Below are 12153 nucleotides of genomic sequence, written 5' to 3'. Positions count from 1 at the left end.
TAATGCACAAATGCAGACATACATACACATCATGAACATGCAGACACACAATTTCATATACAGCATTAACATAGATTATTTACATACACACTCACCATACATAGACATACATATTCACATGTAGCACGTAAACATATAAGTACACATACATGCACACACAGAGAGAGAATAAAATGAAATAAAACAACCAAGTCCTTACATAAAGGAGTTCTACCACAAGATCGTTACATGGCAGGAACAACACATCGCCTTGGTTAATTCTCATGACAACCCTAAAAAGTCAGCACTACCATGTCAATCTACAGCTTAGAAAATGAAGCCTGAGGGATTGTGTCTTCCAAGACCACTGCTGCAAGTGTTTTCTGCCTTGTTCCTGACTTCACAAGTACTTGGAAGGTGTAATGAAAGAATTACTGTGCCTATGGGTGTTGCTCATTCATGAAGGACATACTTAGCTAACCTTCATGAGGACTTGTGTTCAAGTCCCAGAACTGCGAATGAAACTTAACAGTGGGGCCTGTCTTCTCTAGCACTCTAGCTGGCTGGCCTGCACCAAGGAGGCAGTGTTTGAGTTGAAGGTATTCTGTTGAACTGTAATTGAGATGTCAAAGCCAAGGCTAGTCAGTAAACAAAACTGGATGTTATCCTGTCAAGTAAGAAACTGAAACTTCAAACAATTTCTCCATCTCTGCTGGTGCAGGCTTCAGGAAAACATGTCTCTTCCTTTAAGTTCACAGAACAAACTTAAAAACAATGGGCAAGCTCTTAGGGAAGACATCACTTCTGTAGCTCAGGGGTACTAGGGGAGTTAAAGCAAACACAGATTTGCTCCAGGTCTATGGCATTTTACAGCCAGGTGGAATTTCACAAGAGGACTCTGTCTGTACCTACACCAGGAATGAGGCCATTTACCCTCACCCACCCATACCCGCTTCACATGTTGCCAAGACCAAAGCCAGAGCAGAGTTGGTGTTTTCTCCAGGGAGACTGCAAAGCAGGCTCCTGCAGACAGAAGTATGTAAACTGTTACAAAGGCAATGTGGAGAAAGCTACAGGGAACTTACTAAGAAGTTCATGGCATGCTTGCTCATTCTCCTGTGATGTCAGGTCAGGCTGTGCAGTGTTTTGACACTTTAAAAAGTGTTGGCTTTGAAGAGGTGACTCAGCACCTTGTAGTCCTTTCAGCATGCTAGCTCAAATCTCTGTATCCATTGTCAGTCAAGCAGTTCACAACTGTCTCTATGTAACAACTCCAGCTTCAGGGGGCCCAAGCCCTCTTCTGGCCCTACCAACACAAGCAGACGAAGAGAAAGACACACACACACACACACACACACACACACACACACACACACACACGCACACACACACATGAATAAAATAAAAACCTTATAAAGCATTATATAGTATTGATTATAGTAAAAATGTCACGGGAGCAACCTTAATGATCACTAGGAAGGGTGAGATTTTATAAGGTTGTAATAAATGTTACAGAAATACACTGACCAGAGCATACTAAACAGCAGAACAAGCAAGTGAAACAGTAATATGGGCACTGTGGACCCACTGTTGTCAACGGCAACAATATTAAAGAAATAAGTAGAAATGTACACACGAACCTACAGGATATTTTTGGTTTCTCCAGACAGCGTTTCTCTGTATTCTGTCCTGGAACTCACTTTGTAGACCAGGCTCGTCTAGAACTCACAGATATCTGTTTGCCTTTCTCACTCTACTGGGATTGAAGGTGAGTGACACCACACCCAGCTCATACAAAAAAAAAGAAAAAAGAAAAAACAAACAAACAAACAAAAAACAAAAGTTGTTCCTTTTTAAATTTCCCAAATTTTTAATTTTTTGATGAATATATCATTAGAACTATTTGTGTACTTATAGGTGATTCCAGAAAAAAAAAAAAAAAAAACCTGTAAAGTGCCTTAAGTTCCCTCAGGGTCTTTGGTATCTGCACCTTAGTCCCTCATTTTACTAAGCGATTTTCTTAGTGTTGAGGAGGGGAATCAAGGGAATGCCTCTTAGCCAATCTCTTAGTTTCCTTTTCAAGCCCAACCCTTCTGTTTATTCAGCTGCAAGGTACCCCTTGCTTACCTCTCCAGACCGTGCGTCCCCAGGCCTGTCCTCCTCCTAGGTGCCCACTTGCTCCCAGGTGGCCAGGAAGAAGTGGGTAGGGGGGAAGCCTGTGCACAGGTAGCAAGCAGCCAGACTCAGCACAGCCCAGGAGGTGTCCTCCATACAGGATCCGGCCACTGCTGTGACTCAAGTGGATGTCAGCCAGGAATGGGGTGATGGCTGGGAAGTCAGTAGGAAAATCAGCAACGACATATTAAGTCTCCCTGGGTAAGTCCTGGGTGGAGATGATCCCATTGGTGCCCATCTACAATAAGACCACAAGGCGGTGAGACAGTTCAGCAGGTAAGGGCACTCTGCTGTCAAACCTGATGACTTGAGATTTAGGACCCGACAGAAGGTGGGATAAAAAAAAAAAAAACAAAACTGGTTGTTCTCTGCTCTTCACACGCATAAGGTAGCACGTGAATCCCGCCCCACATAAACATTTTTTAAAGGGCAAAACGGTGGTCGCTCAAACTGGTGGTGGGCAACCACCAGTCGAACGCACCTACGGTCCGATTTGCTTTCGAGTCAAGAAGACTCCCTCCTCTTGGGAGGTTGAGACACATCCAGGGTAACAAACTCAACTTTGGCGACAGTGATCAAGTGCACTGCGACTCACAGGTGCGGCCGCTCTTGAACCCGCTCATCTTTCTCCACCACTGCACACCTTGGGTGCCGTGTCCTTAATTAGATTGCTATACCTGTGTGCACAGCCTCCCACCGCCCCTAAAGGCAAACCGCACTAGCCGCCTCAATTTCATCTTCCTGCCTGGGAAGTCGAAGTAGAGGGGGACGGTTCCAGCTCTCCCTTGAAATGATCCTTATTCCTCCACAGTAGGGATCAAGAAGCTGCAGCACCGCTGCTAAGTCAGGTCACCAGCGGCGATGACAGTTAAACATGGAGGTTAGTTGCTCCACAGCCTGGGAAGAAACAACAACCCCACACCAAGCCTCGCACCTCTGGGAGCTGAACTTACGTAGAGGTTGCTGAACTGGACACCGTAAAAGCTACTTCTACTTACTGCTAGGTTCACCGCCGCGGAGCTTTCAACGTCCCCCTCCCGCAGCAGCCGGTCTCCCCACGACTCCCCGTAAGGAAAGAGCTCTTCAGGATGCAGAGCCCCGTCTCGTGACAGCAGCACCAGCACCAGGAGCAGCGATAGCGGTGATGGCGGTGCCAGCCGCCTGGCTGTCGGGTCCCAAGACATGCTCACCCCTCCCTGGCCCCGCCCTCCACACCTTGAGTCTCTGCAGGCCACTGTGCCCGCCAGACGCCCACTCGGACCTTTGGTCCGAAATGCGGGCCCAAACACCGCGCTGATTGGCTACAGCTCTCGGCCACCGACCAATCAGCGACTCTGTGAAAGTTTGCCAGCGGCCACTACAACTGGCTCTCATTAGGTTTTCTAAGACTGCTGTAGTTTGGTGGAGCAGCCAGCCTGGGAAAGTGAGACTGTTGGCCAGATCTGGTCTGGGCTGTCCCAACTACTCCTGGGCTACCCACAACTCTCCAGTATGGGTTATGACGCTGCAGGAGGTGACCTCATGAGCTGGAGGGACACTCAGCGCGCTGGCAGCTGTAGGCTGTAAGCAACTGTGCATTCTAGGTCGGCAGAGCGAGGGAGTGTAATGAGATTACACACTGGAGTTTTCTCCCTGCCCTGGAGTCCCGGGTACCCCTCTTGCAAGAGGCCAGGCCTTCTGATAAAGATTCAAAGGAGCTTTGTCTCTATCCCAGGACTGCCCCGCCCCACCCACAATTCCTGCTGAGAAGCATGCCTTTGTGAAAGGCTGACTCCCAAACTCTATCCCCAATCACTGGCTAACCTTTGGGAGGACACTGCCACCCTCTGAAATGTCCTCCCCAGCTGTTTACCTTCCCTGGGGCAAACCACCCCAGGCAGACTGTGAATCCGACTTTGTTGTGACACCATTCAATTGGAGCCTAGAGTGAAGCTGCCTGGCGCCAGCGCGGGACAACTGAGTGTTTTCTCCCAAAGTAAAGGAACTGGCCTAGCAGGAGGCCACAGAGTCCATAATCCCAGCTGCCCTGTAGGGCTGGAAACCTCACAACCTGGAAAGCAGCTGCACCTGGGTTGGGGAACCCCCTCCACCATAAACATCCCCTCTGCTCTAAGCCTCAGGAGCCAGATGAGATTTTATTACCATTTTATTATCAGGAGCGTGAAATTTCCCACATACAGCCAGTTTTCTCTCAGCTAGGCCCACCCCCCACGGGCTCCTTAGAAGCAAAGGTAGTTTTTAAAAAAGCCTTAGAGATACTTTAAAGGACTCCCAAAACCAGCTTTCTCGTTGTGTTTATTCCAAGCCATGTAATTCTTAATTATTTATATATTATTTAATATATTTCTTTATTATTTGGCTCCAAGGGGCCAAATAATAAAATCCTTGAAGATACTAGACTGACAGACTCCGAATCAACAAAACAGAAAAGGCCCAGAGCAGTTTGTCCCCGCAAGTGGAGAGAGCTATGTTTTCTCCCTCAGAAAACAAACTGAAACTTGCACTTTTTTTTCTCATTTGCCCCCCTGTGACCAAGTATTTACATTTTGCTGAGGACAAAATGGTGTCTCAGAGGCAGGAGGCGATTTGACTTGTCCAAAGTCACCTTATTTACTCTTCCACCCACAGTACATTCTGCCTCTGGCTCACCATCCCTCCATTCTGCATAACAATAGCTCTAACATTGACTGGAGGTCTAGCCTACAAATTAGAGGCAAACCAAAATCCAAGATGGAATCCCCACAGCTTGATTTCCTAGTGTTCTCTTTCTTGTGTAAATGCCCATCCTCCCATGCACTCCTACTCTCCAACAACACACGCCTGCCAACCTGAGAAGGGTAGGCTTTCTTGTGAATTCTGACCAACAGAATGGGGCCATAGTGTTCAGAATTCACTTCAATGGCCTTTCTGTCTTGCCAGTCAACACCGTATCTCCACTGGATCTGAGGAAGATATATACTGCCTTAGGAGGGCAACACATACTGAAGAACTCCAGAGAGACTCTGGTCACCAGCCAGCAAGAACCAAACTGCCAAGAGACCTGTAAATGAGCTTCTGGAGTCTTGAGATGGCACCACAACCATGGTTGACTTTGGTTGAAGCCATGTGATAGACCCTTGAAGCAAGGGCCTCATTTAAGCCATAACACATTCTTAATTCATAATGACCCTGAGAAATACTAAATATGTGTTGTCTTAAGGCATTTCATTTGAGAGGAGTTGCTGGACATCAATAGATAACCAAATCAGAACACTGTGCTAAGGAAACTAAACTTGAAGAATGTTTGGTTTGTTTGTTTGTTTGTTTGTTTGTTTTAAGTGATTACTGTCACGTGACTGATGTATGTCAAAGCTTATCTTTAAACCCAGTTTTGTCTTGTCTCTGGACTTCTACCTTCATCTGCAAATTGTACTGACTCAATGGCATTTTTACTTTGCAATGTAACAGGTTAGATTCATCTCTGGCTATGCTATCAGCTGTCAAATGCCACCTCCTACATTTCATGATGCAGAATAACTCAAACACTAGTCCTGTTCCCTGTGGTGGGTAAATTTTTCCACCAGTCTACAAATGACCCTTTGTATCCCTCAAGGCATGAAGCAATAGTCTTCAGAATGCTTTCCTGGACAACAACTTGATTTAGAAGCCTCTTGCTCAGCACATACCCCACGTTTACATACCAAGGTGGAATGTCTTCCCATATCTCTCTTGTGATCCAATTAGACACCTTCAGTATGCTTTGGGAGAAGAAATGTTGTCTTATTCTGAGCCTGTCAAATGCCTAGAAATTCGAGGAGTATTTGTTGAGTGAGTGAAGCCCAGCAAGCCAGCCTGGGACTAGGACCCAGTTTTGCTGGCCCAGAACAGCGGTCTTTCTCACTGTCCACCCCACCTTTTCTACTAATGGGACCTAATTTGTAATCCTCTTTACCAGGCTGCTTAGCAACCCACCCACTACTGTACTGTACTACTGTAGTTTTCATCAGTCTCTCATTCATTTGGCAATATTCCTGCAAGCTTACCCAGGTGGGTAAGCTATGATGGCTTTCATGACCTGGTCCTCGACCTTACTGGCCCACGATCACAATTAGGTTTGGAAACTGAAGCATACGTACAAGGCTCTAACATACCATGTAGTCACCAGCAAAACAGGCAAACTGACTTTGAAAGTAAAGATAGTACTGGATTTGATTCCTACATAATCTGAGGATCAAGAAGTGAATCCGGCAGAGAGATGGCTGAAGTGAATGGTCTTGTGTCCCTGAATTACAGCTGTGCTTAAACAGACATTCTTTGGAGCTTTTACATTTATTTTTAAATGACTCCATGGCATCAAAAGAGAGGCTTCTCCTTTAAAATGTCACTTTGTGTCTTGGGGAAAAGACAATTTCTGTCATAGCTGTTCCACTAATCAGAGGGAAGAGCTGCTTCTCTGGTACCTATAGCTCCGTTTGCAAGGATAGAATTTCTGTGAGCTGCCCAGCTGGCTGAAGAGGCAGAGGCCCCTTTCAAGCTCAGATTCTAAGGGACTACAGAAGTGTTGGGTCCTTGGTCTTGGGTTGGGTCCTTATGGTGACTGACACCATTTGAGAACTGAGATTATTTTATCCCCCTCAAGATAGGGACTGAACCAGACACCCAATTGATCTCACGTGACTCTCAACACATTCCTGTTATGAATACTGTGACCTCAAGAATGATGATACTTCCTGTTATTTTGCTTAGGAAAATGAAAGCACATCTGTTCCTCTGTGTGCAGATAGATGCAAGTTCTCAAGAGCACGTTCCATGCATAGTCAATGGTTAGTGAGATGAGCATGCTCAATGGTTAGTGAGATGAGCATGCTCAATGGTTAGTGAGATGAGCATGCTCAATGGTTAGTCAGATGAGCATGCTCAATGGTTAGTGAGATGAGCATGCTCAATGTTTAGTCTGATGAGCATGCTCAATGGTTAGTCAGAGGAGCATGCTCAATGGTTAGTCAGATGAGCATGCTCAATGGTTAGTCAGATGAGCATGCTCCAAGGATAGACCAGAAGTATATGCTCCATGGACTGTCAGACAATCATGTGCCATGCAAAGTCAGGGGAGCACACTCTCTGTGTAGCCCAGCTCTTGTAGTACTCAGGGACTCTTTGCATAACTTTGCTATCCAACTATATTCCAAGGTCGGTGTGATGGCCTGTGAAAAAATAGAATAGGGCAAATTAGCATGTCTTCTCAGACTGAGGCTCACGTGGAATTATGTTGGGCCTCAGAAATACCACGCGCAAGATAGTATTTGATGTAAGATGTACGGTGTATAATGACTGTGAGTCTTGCAGTCTTGTCATCTATGTTACTGACCATGTAGGTTTCCTATAATTTTAAATACAGAGATGGTATGGGGGGGGGGCATTCAGATTCTTTCCCAACAGCCTTCCTCTTCTTTTCTTTGGACTCAAAAGCTTCATACTGTTCAGATTCTAAGTGCAGCAAAGCTAGGTATGGTGGCCCCCATTCTGACAGACAACTAAAATTGGTCCGGCAGTCATGATTACAGTTGCTACCTCTTCCATTGCAGAACACATCCCTTGGATGTCTGAAACTGTGTGTTAGGGCTTTTCCTATGCACCCCTAGGACAGCATTGAGTTGTTAATTAGGTGCAGCTGAAGGGGCTGGAGACAGCTCAGCAGTTAAAAGAATTTGCTGCTCTCAGAGAGCCCCTGAGTTTGGTACTGGGCACCCAATTCCTCAGGACTGTCTCATACTCTAGGGAACGTGGAAACCAGAGACATGCAGACACACATACCTACACGTAGTTAAAAATCATAATAAAAGTAAGCCCTAAAGGCATTAACAAAAACAGAATGGAACAAGATGCTTTAATAAGACTTACTGAAAAAAACCTATGCATTATTTATTTCTGGAAGTTTGGGGGCTGCAGGTAGTTGGCCATTAATAACTAAGGCAATAAAATACAAAGCCATGGATAAAGGGCAATGCCTGAATGTCTTTTCTCATTCCTACAAGTGTCTCCTGTGTCTTCAACCATTCCCTTCCTATTGGCCTTTCTCCTAATCCCTAACTATACACCAGTCAAGCCATTAATATTTTTCTCTACTTCCTACTGCATTGATTTTTTTCTCTGCATTTTTAGAGCCTCTGCTAAGAAGGAATTTAAACTAGCCAGGTGCCTTCCTTTACAATACAGGGAAATGGACTGTTCCGTTTCCACCAATAGATGGCTCAGATGGAGACCAGCTATGAAATCATATGACAAAATTGTCTATGCAATTTCCAGCCTTTTACCTTTAGACCTCTTTGGTATTTCTCACCCTTCTGGAGTCTCTTTCTAGAAATTCTCTGCCTGGCTCTCCTCTCTGGTCATCTCCTTATATTCTTCCTTAAAGTCTTTGTTTTACGCCTCTGCTCTAAAAGCATGTCATTACTGAGGCCTGATTCTCTTTCTGCTCCATGCCATCCTGGAGTGTCCGGACTCTTCTAATGGCCCCTACTCACAGCTAGAGTCTCAGACCCAGCCCTGAGCCTTTGGCTTTTGAACTTACATCCAGCCTTTTGCTGAGTTTCCCCTGAGACTCCACATCAAGAACGAGAAGAATTTCTAAATTCCACGTTTCTTCTAAAGGCATGTATTGTTACCATTAGCCTGCTGCAGGTCCTCATTGTATCTCACCTGCTCCCTATGGTAGAAGAAATGGTAGCTTAACTTATTCGTTGTTTATTCCCAGTTTCCCATGCCCAGACCTTTTATACAAGGAGAATTACTGCTTGCTTAGCTTTTCTTACAGCCAAAGGTGGCCATTGGAGATGGTATGTACCTGACTTGCAGAAATCTACTGAAGCTGTTGGTCTCTGGAAGGGCCTTTATGATGGATGATACAGGAACTGTTGGCTTATATCCCATTCTTGTATCATTAAACACAATTGCAAGGTCCTGTGCTCCACCAACCATCTTCTTATGGCAGAATGGCCTCTATGAGAGCAAAGCATGACAAAGCCAAACTGCAGAGAGCCCTGCCCTCCTGTCACCACCCCTTCACTGTGAGAGAAAACACACCACTGCTGGCGTAAACTTTTCTTACATGTAGGAATTCCTATGCCTTATTAATACACTCTACACTTAACCCTGCACTGTCCATAAAATTTAAACAAACCTATGGTATATCTCTGTCTGACATGCTTGGGTGGAGCTTCCCCACCTTCCTGGAAAGCTAATGCTGTTCTGTATCTCCTCTGATATATACTGTTCTTTCCAGCCTTACATCCTCAGAATACTGAACTGTTTCTCTCCAGTACCCCATCCGCAAAAACAGCTGGATCCTGGTATATCTCAGCAGATGCTGCTCCTTGCCATTCCCACCTGCAGATGTTCCAAAGAACCTGCTCTTTCTGCCTGCCTAATACTTGTGCATATGTTTCTCAGCCTTTCCTCTAAACTCTCCAGTACTCTAGTTAGGTCTGTCATTTCCAAAGGCTCCAGGGTTTGAACTGTAGTTTCATGTCATGGTACATCTTTGACCCACTCTGTCTGTCTCTGTCTCTCTGCTCTCTTATCTACCTTATGTAGTCACTTAAGAATGCTTGTTTCTCTGATCATAGGACAAGAGAAAGCTTTACAAATGTATTCCTGGCTGGATTTGCATAGTCATTGGAATGTGGTCAGCTATGCATAGTATCTCTTTATCTTATTTTTCACAGCACAGACCTGCTACACAGGGATGTTCAGTAAACCCTTGCTGACATAAATAGGAAAAAATACTACTAGAATGGCTTTCCTAACTCCCACACTTTCTCCTGTATAATCTACTCCCTGATTCTTTGCATTCTTGCTACATTCTTGATTGTTACTAGGAATACATGAGACTTGAGTTAAAAAACAAAGAAAAACAAGAAGCAAACCCACACACAAACTATACTTAAGTATATTCTATCAGTCTCTATGTCCTCCACACAGAAGTCTTCCCCTCCCCAGACTCTGTTTCTCTTAGGTTCTACTTTTCATTTCCTTTAAGACTTTCCCAGCTGCCCTAACACAGTGTTCTGTAAATAAATGCTGGTGTACTTCTGATGATGCAGAAAGAGCTCATGGCTGCCCAAATATAACATCAGTGTGAGCTGTCTCCACTGGGTAGTGAAAGCAGTCATGTTTCCAGTTTTCTTTGGCTTTCTTTGTGCTGTTTGCCTACATATGCTCTGCTTTTCCCCAAATCAAATCACCTGTTATTGTTACATGTGACATGCTGGCCACCAGTACTTCCTCTGGAACTTGGTACTTGAGCTAGAACGATGTTCCTGAAGTCAATGATAGCAATAGCAAGCCTTAACTGAGCCATCTATAACATACAGGGCTTGGCCTGGGCACTCTTTCCACTGTTTTGTTTATCCGGTAATCATGCCTCATTTTCAGATACAGAAATGGAGTGTAGAGGGATTACCTGCCTTAACCAAGAACCCACTCAGCAAGAGTGAAAACCAAACTTCAAGCCCACGCTATCTGACCTCTGACCTCCCTCAAAACATGGGCAACAGCTGAACCTCTAATTCTGCCAGCCAGTTCTTGTGTTCCCAATTTTCATGAAGCTAGAATTATGTGTGCTCAACTGGACATACCTCATAAAATTAGAGGACTTTAAATATCTGAATTCTTTAGTCTGAAAAAATATGACACCATGCCCTTTAAAAGCTTGCAGTCTAGATTTGTTGATGATGTTCTCATAATTTATTAAAAATTTATTACACAATAGACATTGCAATGGATTCACAATCTTCATCACATCCTATGAGATAAGAAAATTGAGATTTTGAAATTTTAAGTGGCTTGCTCGTGCTCCAACAGCTAACAGTAGCTAAATGATAATCTGAATGGCCCGAAAAGCAACCTCACGCATAAATATAGCTATGCTTCATTAACCCAGCAGCAGGAACAGGGGTTGTAAGCCATCCAGAATTACTGCAAAGTTCTCAGAATTCTTCTGAGAATGAGCATCACACATTATACCACAACATAAAATACTAAATGAAGAATGGGTTCCACTGAGATGGTATTGTTTACTGGTAGTAGAATGTCTTGTTACACACTGCATGTCTCTTCCTACTGAAATACTATTGTCATGATTATCCTGGGCAGTAGTGAGTTCTCACTTTCTCAGTGATGGAAAAGGGGGCTATATTCTAAGGCTGCGTTTCTTCTTTGTTTTGGTCATTGTGTTGGCTACTTTTAACTGTCATTTTTACACAATCTAGAATCACCTGGGAAGAGAGTCTTACTTAGGAATTGTTTCGTTCATGTTGGACTATAGGCACGTTTTGGTGGTTATGGTGGTGGTGGTGGTAGATATCTTCAATTTTTTTTTTTAATCTCAGCACCCAACGACTATCTTACTCTTGGTACCAATTTTTGTTCTAGTCTTATTTGCCTTACTGTCATTACATATCCTGGCCAGAATCAACTTAGGGAACAAGGGATTATGGTGGCTTGAATGAGAATGGCTGCCAAAGGTTCATAAGTTTGAATACTTAGTAAGAAGTCCTAGCTCACTATGGGCAGCACCATTCCCTAGGTTGGGCCCTGAACTATATATAGAAGTAAAAAAAGCTTCTAAGTAACTATCCATGCAAATATGCTCTCTTTACTCTTGACTGTGAATATTCTTCAGCCATCTGCCTCAAATTCCTGCAATTCCTATGATTTTCCTGAAATAATGGACTGTTACCTGAAATTGTAAGTCAAATAAACCCTATGTTTGTCACTATTCTATTGCTATGAGGAGATACCATGACTAAAGCAACTCTTGTAAAAGGAAACATTTAATTGGGGGCTTGCTTACAATTTTAGAAAATCAGTACACGTTATCATGGCCCAAAGCAAATAAGAAGGTGCTGGGGCAGTAACTGAGAGCTATACATCCTAATATATCCCAGAATGATACACTGGACTTTGAAACCTCTAAACCCACTCCTCCAATAACATGCCTCCTCCAATAAGGCCATACCT

The 12153-nt window shown here is 44.2% G+C and overlaps 2 pseudogenes across 2 annotated transcripts in view; both read right to left on the bottom strand.

Annotated features, from left to right (window-relative positions):
* LOC120101860 (nidogen-2-like) overlaps window positions 1-3351 on the bottom strand; it is a 43246-nt pseudogene extending 39895 nt beyond the window's left edge. The window contains 3 exon segments of the transcript NR_190560.1: window positions 2107-2392; window positions 2900-3051; window positions 3153-3351. The product of NR_190560.1 is annotated as a nidogen-2-like (transcript).
* Nid2-ps16 (nidogen 2, pseudogene 15) overlaps window positions 1-12153 on the bottom strand; it is a 1080338-nt pseudogene that overhangs the window by 7293 nt on the left and 1060892 nt on the right. The window contains 1 exon segment of the transcript NR_172213.1: window positions 2107-2392. The product of NR_172213.1 is annotated as a nidogen 2, pseudogene 15 (transcript).

Source organism: Rattus norvegicus, chromosome 3 (genome assembly GCF_021556685.1).
Source record: "Rattus norvegicus strain SHRSP/BbbUtx chromosome 3, alternate assembly SHRSP_T2T, whole genome shotgun sequence".
NCBI lineage: Eukaryota > Metazoa > Chordata > Mammalia > Rodentia > Muridae > Rattus > Rattus norvegicus.
Note: the sequence above shows the minus strand (reverse complement) of the source record. Positions and strands in the feature narration are given on the sequence as shown.